Genomic DNA, 10,693 nt, shown 5'->3' on the forward strand with positions numbered 1-10,693 from the left:
ATTCATGTTCCCCAACCTCCCCGAAGACCAAAAAACCATGCGTTTTGCAGTTCTGATGTCTCCTTGCGGAGATAGCCCATGTTATATCTTGCATTTGTTAGGAAAAACTGCTTTTAGCAAGAAAAGTGCCCTTTGCAGCTAGAGCTTAAATTCGAAAAACAAACACATATTCACGTTCTCCGGGCTCACCGAAGACCAAAAAACCATGAGATATGCAGATCTGATGTCTCCTTGCGGAGATAGCCCATGTTATATCTTGCATTTGTTAGGAAAAACTGCTTTTAGCAAGAAAAGTGCCCTTTGCAGATAGAGCTCAAATTCGAAAAACAAACACATATTCATGTTCCCCCGGCTCACCGAAGACCAAAAAACCATGCGTTTTGCAGTTCTGATGTCTCCTTGCGGAGATAGCCCATGTTATATCTTGCATTTGTTAGGAAAAACTGCTTTTAGCAAGAAAAGTGCCCTTTGCAGATAGAGCTCAAATTCGAAAAACAAACACATATTCATGTTCCCCCGGCTCACCGAAGACCAAAAAACCATGAGTTTTACAGATCTGATGTCTCCTTGTGGAGATAGCCCATGTTATATCTTGCATTTGTTAGGAAAAACTGCTTTTAGCAAGAAAAGTGCCCTTTGCAGATAGAGCTCAAATTCGAAAAACAAACACATATTCACGTTCCCCCGGCTCACCGAAGACCAAAAAACCATGCGTTTTGCAGTTCTGATGTCTCCTTGTGGAGATAGCCCATGTTATATCTTGCATTTGTTAGGAAAAACTGCCTTTAGCAAGAAAAGTGCCCTTTGCAGATAGAGCTCAAATTCGAAAAACAAACACATATTCACGTTCCCCCGGCTCACCGAAGACCAAAAAACCATGAGTTATGCAGATCTGATGTCTCCTTGCGGAGATAGCCCATGTTATATCTTGCATTTGTTAGGAAAAACTGCTTTTAGCAAGAAAAGTGCCCTTTGCAGATAGAGCTCAAATTCGAAAAACAAACAAGTATTCATGTTCCCCAACCTCCCCGAAGACCAAAAAACCATGCGTTTTGCAGTTCTGATGTCTCCTTGCGGAGATAGCCCATGTTATATCTTGCATTTGTTAGGAAAAACTGCTTTTAGCAAGAAAAGTGCCCTTTGCAGATAGAGCTCAAATTCGAAAAACAAACACGTATTCATGTTCCCCAACCTCCCCGAAGACCAAAAAACCATGCGTTTTGCAGTTCTGATGTCTCCTTGCGGAGATAGCCCATGTTATATCTTGCATTTGTTAGGAAAAACTGCCTTTAGCAAGAAAAGTGCCCTTTGCAGATAGAGCTCAAATTCGAAAAACAAACACATATTCACGTTCCCCCGGCTCACCGAAGACCAAAAAACCATGAGTTATGCAGATCTGATGTCTCCTTGCGGAGATAGCCCATGTTATATCTTGCATTTGTTAGGAAAAACTGCTTTTAGCAAGAAAAGTGCCCTTTGCAGATAGAGCTCAAATTCGAAAAACAAACAAGTATTCATGTTCCCCAACCTCCCCGAAGACCAAAAAACCATGCGTTTTGCAGTTCTGATGTCTCCTTGCGGAGATAGCCCATGTTATATCTTGCATTTGTTAGGAAAAACTGCTTTTAGCAAGAAAAGTGCCCTTTGCAGCTAGAGCTTAAATTCGAAAAACAAACACATATTCACGTTCTCCGGGCTCACCGAAGACCAAAAAACCATGAGATATGCAGATCTGATGTCTCCTTGCGGAGATAGCCCATGTTATATCTTGCATTTGTTAGGAAAAACTGCTTTTAGCAAGAAAAGTGCCCTTTGCAGATAGAGCTCAAATTCGAAAAACAAACACATATTCATGTTCCCCCGGCTCACCGAAGACCAAAAAACCATGCGTTTTGCAGTTCTGATGTCTCCTTGCGGAGATAGCCCATGTTATATCTTGCATTTGTTAGGAAAAACTGCTTTTAGCAAGAAAAGTGCCCTTTGCAGATAGAGCTCAAATTCGAAAAACAAACACATATTCATGTTCCCCCGGCTCACCGAAGACCAAAAAACCATGAGTTTTACAGATCTGATGTCTCCTTGTGGAGATAGCCCATGTTATATCTTGCATTTGTTAGGAAAAACTGCTTTTAGCAAGAAAAGTGCCCTTTGCAGATAGAGCTCAAATTCGAAAAACAAACACATATTCACGTTCCCCCGGCTCACCGAAGACCAAAAAACCATGCGTTTTGCAGTTCTGATGTCTCCTTGTGGAGATAGCCCATGTTATATCTTGCATTTGTTAGGAAAAACTGCCTTTAGCAAGAAAAGTGCCCTTTGCAGATAGAGCTCAAATTCGAAAAACAAACACATATTCACGTTCCCCCGGCTCACCGAAGACCAAAAAACCATGAGTTATGCAGATCTGATGTCTCCTTGCGGAGATAGCCCATGTTATATCTTGCATTTGTTAGGAAAAACTGCTTTTAGCAAGAAAAGTGCCCTTTGCAGATAGAGCTCAAATTCGAAAAACAAACAAGTATTCATGTTCCCCAACCTCCCCGAAGACCAAAAAACCATGCGTTTTGCAGTTCTGATGTCTCCTTGCGGAGATAGCCCATGTTATATCTTGCATTTGTTAGGAAAAACTGCTTTTAGCAAGAAAAGTGCCCTTTGCAGATAGAGCTCAAATTCGAAAAACAAACACGTATTCATGTTCCCCAACCTCCCCGAAGACCAAAAAACCATGCGTTTTGCTGTTCTGATGTCTCCTTGCGGAGATAGCCCATGTTATATCTTGCATTTGTTAGGAAAAACTGCTTTTAGCAAGAAAAGTGCCCTTTGCAGCTAGAGCTTAAATTCGAAAAACAAACACATATTCACGTTCTCCTGGCTCACCGAAGACCAAAAAACCATGAGATATGCAGATCTGATGTCTCCTTGCGGAGATAGCCCATGTTATATCTTGCATTTGTTAGGAAAAACTGCTTTTAGCAAGAAAAGTGCCCTTTGCAGATAGAGCTCAAATTCGAAAAACAAACACATATTCATGTTCCCCCGGCTCACCGAAGACCAAAAAACCATGCGTTTTGCAGTTCTGATGTCTCCTTGCGGAGATAGCCCATGTTATATCTTGCATTTGTTAGGAAAAACTGCTTTTAGCAAGAAAAGTGCCCTTTGCAGATAGAGCTCAAATTCGAAAAACAAACACATATTCATGTTCCCCCGGCTCACCGAAGACCAAAAAACCATGAGTTTTACAGATCTGATGTCTCCTTGTGGAAATAGCCCATGTTATATCTTGCATTTGTTAGGAAAAACTGCTTTTAGCAAGAAAAGTGCCCTTTGCAGATAGAGCTCAAATTCGAAAAACAAACACATATTCACGTTCTCCGGGCTCACCGAAGACCAAAAAACCATGAGTTATGCAGATCTGATGTCTCCTTGCGGAGATAGCCCATGTTATATCTTGCATTTGTTAGGAAAAACTGCTTTTAGCAAGAAAAGTGCCCTTTGCAGATAGAGCTCAAATTCGAAAAACAAACACGTATTCATGTTCCCCAACCTCCCCGAAGACCAAAAAACCATGCGTTTTGCAGTTCTGTTGTCTCCTTGCGGAGATAGCCCATGTTATATCTTGCATTTGTTAGGAAAAACTGCTTTTAGCAAAAAAAGTGCCCTTTGCAGATAGAGCTCAAATTCGAAAAACAAACACATATTCATGTTCCCCCGGCTCACCGAAGACCAAAAAAAGATGAGTTATGCAGATCTGATGTCTCCTTGCGGAGATAGCCCATGTTATATCTTGCATTTGTTAGGAAAAACTGCTTTTAGCAAGAAAAGTGCCCTTTGCAGATAGAGCTCAAATTCGAAAAACAAACACATATTCATGTTCCCCCGGCTCACCGAAGACCAAAAAACCATGAGCTATGCAGATCTGATGTCTCCTTGCAGAGATAGCCCATGTTATATCTTGCATTTGTTAGGAAAAACTGCTTTTAGCATGAAAAGTGCCCTTTGCAGATAGAGCTCAAATTCGAAAAACAAACACATATTCATGTTCTCCCGGCTCACCGAAGACCAAAAAACCATGAGTTATGCAGATCTGATGTCTCCTTGCGGAGATAGCCCATGTTATATCTTGCATTTGTTAGGAAAAACTGCTTATAGCAAGAAAAGTGCCCTTTGCAGATAGAGCTCAAATTCGAAAAACAAACACATATTCATGTTCCCCCGGCTCACCGAATACAAAAAAACCATGAGTTTTACAGATCTGATGTCTCCTTGTGGAGATAGCCCATGTTATATTTTGCATTTGTTAGCAAAAACTGTTTATAGCATGAAAAGTGCCCTTTGCAGATAGAGCTCAAATTCGAAAAACAAACACGTATTCATGTTCCCCAACCTCCCCGAAGACCAAAAAACCATGCGTTTTGCAGTTCTGATGTCTCCTTGCGGAGATAGCCCATGTTATATCTTGCATTTGTTAGGAAAAACTGCTTTTAGCAAGAAAAGTGCCCTTTGCAGATAGAACTCAAATTCGAAAAACAAACACGTATTCATGTTCCCCCGGCTCACCGAAGACCAAAAAAAGATGAGTTATGCAGATCTGATGTCTCCTTGCGGAGATAGCCCATGTTATATCTTGCATTTGTTAGGAAAAACTGCTTTTAGCAAGAAAACTGCCCTTTGCAGATAGAGCTCAAATTCGAAAAACAAACACATATTCACGTTCCCCCGGCTCACCGAAGACCAAAAAACCATGAGTTATGCAGATCTGATGTCTCCTTGCGGAGATAGCCCATGTTATATCTTGCATTTGTTAGGAAAAACTGCTTTTAGCAAGAAAAGTGCCCTTTGCAGATAGAGCTAAAATTCGAAAAACAAACACCTATTCATGTTCCCCAACCTCCCCGAAGACCAAAAAACCATGCGTTTTGCAGTTCTGATGTCTCCTTGCGGAGATAGCCCATGTTATATCTTGCATTTGTTAGGAAAAACTGCTTTTAGCAAGAAAAGTGCCCTTTGCAGATAGAGCTCAAATTCGAAAAACAAACACGTATTCATGTTCCCCAACCTCCCCGAAGACCAAAAAACCATGCGTTTTGCAGTTCTGATGTCTCCTTGCGGAGATAGCCCATGTTATATCTTGCATTTGTTAGTAAAAACTGTTTATAGCATGAAAAGTGCCCATTGCAGATAGAGCTCAAATTCGAAAAACAAACACGTATTCTTGTTCCCCCAGCTCACCGAAGAGCAAAAAAAGATGAGTTATGCAGATCTGATGTCTCCTTGCGGAGATAGCCCATGTTATATCTTGCATTTGTTAGGAAAAACTGCTTTTAGCAAGAAAAGTGCCCTTTGCAGATAGAGCTCAAATTCGAAAAACAAACACATATTCATGTTCCCCCGGCTCACCGAAGACCAAAGAACCACGAGTTATGCAGATCTGATGTCTCCTTGCGGAGATAGCCCATGTTATATCTTGCATTTGTTAGCAAAAACTGTTTATAGCATGAAAAGTGCCCTTTGCAGATAGAGCTCAAATTCGAAAAACAAACACGTATTCATGTTCCCCAACCTCCCCGAAGACCAAAAAACCATGCGTTTTGCAGTTCTGATGTCTCCTTGCGGAGATAGCCCATGTTATATCTTGCATTTGTTAGGAAAAACTGCTTATAGCAAGAAAAGTGCCCTTTGCAGATAGAGCTCAAATTCGAAAAACAAACAAATATTCATGTTCCCCCGGCTCACCGAAGACCAAAAAACCATGAGTTTTACAGATCTGATGTCTCCTTGTGGAGATAGCCCATGTTATATCTTGCATTTGTTAGGAAAAACTGCTTATAGCATGAAAAGTGCCCTTTGCAGATAGAGCTCAAATTCGAAAAACAAACACGTATTCATGTTCCCCAACCTCGCCGAAGACCAAAAAACCATGCGTTTTGCAGTTCTGATGTCTCCTTGCGGAGATAGCCCATGTTATATCTTGCATTTGTTAGGAAAAACTGCTTTTAGCAAGAAAAGTGCCCTTTGCAGATAGAGCTCAAATTCGAAAAACAAACACATATTCAGGTTCTCCGGGATCACCGAAGACCAAAAAACCATGAGTTATGCAGATCTGATGTCTCCTTGCGGAGATAGCCCATGTTATATCTTGCATTTGTTAGGAAAAACTGCTTTTAGCAAGAAAAGTGACCTTTGCAGATAGAGCTCAAATTCGAAAAACAAACACATATTCATGTTCCCCAACCTCCCCGAAGACCAAAAAACCATGCGTTTTGCAGTTCTGATGTCTCCTTGCGGAGATAGCCCATGTTATATCTTGCATTTGTTAGGAAAAACTGCTTTTAGCAAGAAAAGTGCCCTTTGCAGATAGAGCTCAAATTCGAAAAACAAACACATATTCACGTTCTCCGGGCTCACCGAAGACCAAAAAACCATGAGTTATACAGATCTGATGTCTCCTTGCGGAGATAGCCCATGTTATATCTTGCATTTGTTAGGAAAAACTGCTTTTAGCAAGAAAAGTGCCCTTTGCAGATAGAGCTCAAATTCGAAAAACAAACACATATTCATGTTCCCCCGGCTCACCGAAGACCAAAAAACCATGAGTTTTACAGATCTGATGTCTCCTTGTGGAGATAGCCCAAGTTATATCTTGCATTTGTTAGGAAAAACTGCCTTTAGCAAGAAAAGTGCCCTTTGCAGATAGAGCTCAAATTCGAAAAACAAACACGTATTCACGTTCCCCAACCTCCCCGAAGACCAAAAAACCATGCGTTTTGCAGTTCTGATGTCTCCTTGCGGAGATAGCCCATGTTATATCTTGCATTTGTTAGGAAAAACTGCTTTTAGCAAGAAAAGTGCCCTTTGCAGATAGAGCTCAAATTCGAAAAACAAACACATATTCATGTTCCCCCGGCTCACCGAAGACCAAAAAACCATGAGTTTTACAGATCTGATGTCTCCTTGTGGAGATAGCCCAAGTTATATCTTGCATTTGTTAGGAAAAACTGCCTTTAGCAAGAAAAGTGCCCTTTGCAGATAGAGCTCAAATTCGAAAAACAAACACGTATTCATGTTCCCCAACCTCCCCGAAGACCAAAAAACCATGCGTTTTGCAGTTCTGATGTCTCCTTGCGGAGATAGCCCATGTTATATCTTGCATTTGTTAGGAAAAACTGCTTTTAGCAAGAAAAGTGCCCTTTGCAGATAGAGCTCAAATTCGAAAAACAAACACATATTCAAGTTCTCCGGGATCACCGAAGACCAAAAAACCATGAGTTATGCAGATCTGATGTCTCCTTGCGGAGATAGCCCATGTTATATCTTGCATTTGTTAGGAAAAACTGCTTTTAGCAAGAAAAGTGACCTTTGCAGATAGAGCTCAAATTCGAAAAACAAACACATATTCATGTTTCCCAACCTCCCCGAAGACCAAAAAACCATGCGTTTTGCAGTTCTGATGTCTCCTTGCGGAGATAGCCCATGTTATATCTTGCATTTGTTAGGAAAAACTGCTTTTAGCAAGAAAAGTGCCCTTTGCAGATAGAGCTCAAATTCGAAAAACAAACACATATTCAAGTTCTCCGGGATCACCGAAGACCAAAAAACCATGAGTTATGCAGATCTGATGTCTCCTTGCGGAGATAGCCCATGTTATATCTTGCATTTGTTAGGAAAAACTGCTTTTAGCAAGAAAAGTGACCTTTGCAGATAGAGCTCAAATTCGAAAAACAAACACATATTCATGTTTCCCAACCTCCCCGAAGACCAAAAAACCATGCGTTTTGCAGTTCTGATGTCTCCTTGCGGAGATAGCCCATGTTATATCTTGCATTTGTTAGGAAAAACTGCTTTTAGCAAGAAAAGTGCCCTTTGCAGATAGAGCTCAAATTCGAAAAACAAACACATATTCACGTTCTCCGGGCTCACCGAAGACCAAAAAACCATGAGTTATGCAGATCTGATGTCTCCTTGCGGAGATAGCCCATGTTATATCTTGCATTTGTTAGGAAAAACTGCTTTTAGCAAGAAAAGTGCCCTTTGCAGATAGAGCTCAAATTCGAAAAACAAACACATATTCATGTTCCCCAACCTCCCCGAAGACCAAAAAACCATGCGTTTTGCAGTTCTGATGTCTCCTTGCGGAGATAGCCCATGTTATATCTTGCATTTGTTAGGAAAAACTGCTTTTAGCAAGAAAAGTGCCCTTTGCAGATAGAGCTCAAATTCGAAAAACAAACACATATTCATGTTCCCCCGGCTCACCGAAGACCAAAAAACCATGAGTTTTGCAGTTCTGATGTCTCCTTGCGGAGATAGCCCATGTTATATCTTGCATTTGTTAGGAAAAACTGCTTTTAGCAAGAAAAGTGCCCTTTGCAGATAGAGCTCAAATTCGAAAAACAAACACGTATTCATGTTCCCCAACCTCCCCGAAGACCAAAAAACCATGCGTTTTGCAGTTCTGATGTCTCCTTGCGGAGATAGCCCATGTTATATCTTGCATTTGTTAGGAAAAACTGCTTTTAGCAAGAAAAGTGCCCTTTGCAGCTAGAGCTTAAATTCGAAAAACAAACACATATTCACGTTCTCCGGGCTCACCGAAGACCAAAAAACCATGAGATATGCAGATCTGATGTCTCCTTGCGGAGATAGCCCATGTTATATCTTGCATTTGTTAGGAAAAACTGCTTTTAGCAAGAAAAGTGCCCTTTGCAGATAGAGCTCAAATTCGAAAAACAAACACATATTCATGTTCCCCCGGCTCACCGAAGACCAAAAAACCATGCGTTTTGCAGTTCTGATGTCTCCTTGCGGAGATAGCCCATGTTATATCTTGCATTTGTTAGGAAAAACTGCTTTTAGCAAGAAAAGTGCCCTTTGCAGATAGAGCTCAAATTCGAAAAACAAACACATATTCATGTTCCCCCGGCTCACCGAAGACCAAAAAACCATGAGTTTTACAGATCTGATGTCTCCTTGTGGAGATAGCCCATGTTATATCTTGCATTTGTTAGGAAAAACTGCCTTTAGCAAGAAAAGTGCCCTTTGCAGATAGAGCTCAAATTCGAAAAACAAACGCATATTCACGTTCCCCCGGCTCACCGAAGACCAAAAAACCATGAGTTATGCAGATCTGATGTCTCCTTGCGGAGATAGCCCATGTTATATCTTGCATTTGTTAGGAAAAACTGCTTTTAGCAAGAAAAGTGCCCTTTGCAGATAGAGCTCAAATTCGAAAAACAAACACATATTCAAGTTCTCCGGGATCACCGAAGACCAAAAAACCATGAGTTATGCAGATCTGATGTCTCCTTGCGGAGATAGCCCATGTTATATCTTGCATTTGTTAGGAAAAACTGCTTTTAGCAAGAAAAGTGACCTTTGCAGATAGAGCTCAAATTCGAAAAACAAACACATATTCATGTTTCCCAACCTCCCCGAAGACCAAAAAACCATGCGTTTTGCAGTTCTGATGTCTCCTTGCGGAGATAGCCCATGTTATATCTTGCATTTGTTAGGAAAAACTGCTTTTAGCAAGAAAAGTGCCCTTTGCAGATAGAGCTCAAATTCGAAAAACAAACACATATTCATGTTCCCCCGGCTCACCGAAGACCAAAAAACCATGAGTTTTACAGATCTGATGTCTCCTTGTGGAGATAGCCCAAGTTATATCTTGCATTTGTTAGGAAAAACTGCCTTTAGCAAGAAAAGTGCCCTTTGCAGATAGAGCTCAAATTCGAAAAACAAACACGTATTCATGTTCCCCAACCTCCCCGAAGACCAAAAAACCATGCGTTTTGCAGTTCTGATGTCTCCTTGCGGAGATAGCCCATGTTATATCTTGCATTTGTTAGGAAAAACTGCTTTTAGCAAGAAAAGTGCCCTTTGCAGATAGAGCTCAAATTCGAAAAACAAACACATATTCAATTTCTCCGGGATCACCGAAGACCAAAAAACCATGAGTTATGCAGATCTGATGTCTCCTTGCGGAGATAGCCCATGTTATATCTTGCATTTGTTAGGAAAAACTGCTTTTAGCAAGAAAAGTGACCTTTGCAGATAGAGCTCAAATTCGAAAAACAAACACATATTCATGTTTCCCAACCTCCCCGAAGACCAAAAAACCATGCGTTTTGCAGTTCTGATGTCTCCTTGCGGAGATAGCCCATGTTATATCTTGCATTTGTTAGGAAAAACTGCTTTTAGCAAGAAAAGTGCCCTTTGCAGATAGAGCTCAAATTCGAAAAACAAACACATATTCACGTTCTCCGGGCTCACCGAAGACCAAAAAACCATGAGTTATGCAGATCTGATGTCTCCTTGCGGAGATAGCCCATGTTATATCTTGCATTTGTTAGGAAAAACTGCTTTTAGCAAGAAAAGTGCCCTTTGCAGATAGAGCTCAAATTCGAAAAACAAACACATATTCATGTTCCCCAACCTCCCCGAAGACCAAAAAACCATGCGTTTTGCAGTTCTGATGTCTCCTTGCGGAGATAGCCCATGTTATATCTTGCATTTGTTAGGAAAAACTGCTTTTAGCAAGAAAAGTGCCCTTTGCAGATAGAGCTCAAATTCGAAAAACAAACACATATTCATGTTCCCCCGGCTCACCGAAGACCAAAAAACCATGAGTTTTGCAGTTCTGATGTCTCCTTGCGGAGATAGCCCATGTTATATCTTGCATTTGTTAGGAAAAACT

This window comes from Vipera ursinii (assembly GCF_947247035.1).
Source record: "Vipera ursinii genome assembly, chromosome: 3".
NCBI classification, from domain to species: Eukaryota; Metazoa; Chordata; class Lepidosauria; order Squamata; family Viperidae; genus Vipera; species Vipera ursinii.